Raw genomic sequence first — 1044 nt, forward strand, 5'->3', positions numbered from 1 at the left:
TTTCCTATTAAATCAAATGCACTGTGCCTCTGTCCACACGAAGGGCAGTGACCGAAGAAGTAAAGGCACACTGTGACGTCAGAAGCAAGGTCTACGAGTGTTACGAACAGGTCCAAGGCAGGTGGTGGCTTTGCCCAATACACTGTACGAAGACTTGGCATAGCGTCTTCGCAACTAACCGGATTTAAGTTCTTTCAATTTGGGGCATTTTCCCTTAATCAACGGGCACGAGTATTTTGGTGGTTTGTTCCTCGTTTCTACGCCTAAGTTATCGGATCTTGAGGTGTACGCTGTGTGGTAACAATGCTGCCCGAGCGTGAATTGCTTGTCGTACAGATACAAAGTCGTTATTTTGCTGTAGTGTATGGATACTTTTATTTTATGCAGAATATATAGACGTGTATATTCATATGCTTCTACACACTTTATGTTAATGAGTGACAAGAAGATATGTAAACACCTCCAGATGATTAAGCGAATAAGCTGTTATTCTCCGAAACCGTGTTCACAGGTCGCGAGTTTTCTTCTTCTTCGTCTTTTTTATTTATGTAACGTTTCGCCCTGCTCAGAGTACTTTTTTCCTTCTTTCTTCACCTTATATTCTAGGTAAGTATCTGGCTGCATAAAAGGCAAGTCGGAGAACTGACGTCAGCGACGGACAAAAATTTCTGGCTAAACCACGGACGTGTGAGTGAAAATAGGATAATTTAGACCGCCTTTGACGTCATTTCCCGGGCATGCCAACTGATCACGCCCGCCTGTTCGAACTTACCCTAGGGGAGATGCTCATTTCCATTAAGAGAGAATTGTAGGGAACATTCATCATTTTCTTTTGGTAAGTCACTAGTTTATACGAGGGGGTACTTAACCTGGGGTACATGAATACACAAAGGGGTTATTTTGCACTCTGAGTACATCGAAGATCCAAATAATAAACTTAATATACGCTGATTGATATGCGTATTGCACAGTGCATACCAGTAAGAATTATGTAGATCAAGTAATGTAGGGCATCCATATTACACACCTATGGAGAATCGCCAA

The sequence above is a fragment of the Penaeus monodon genome, chromosome 24 (assembly GCF_015228065.2).
Source record: "Penaeus monodon isolate SGIC_2016 chromosome 24, NSTDA_Pmon_1, whole genome shotgun sequence".
NCBI classification, from domain to species: Eukaryota; Metazoa; Arthropoda; class Malacostraca; order Decapoda; family Penaeidae; genus Penaeus; species Penaeus monodon.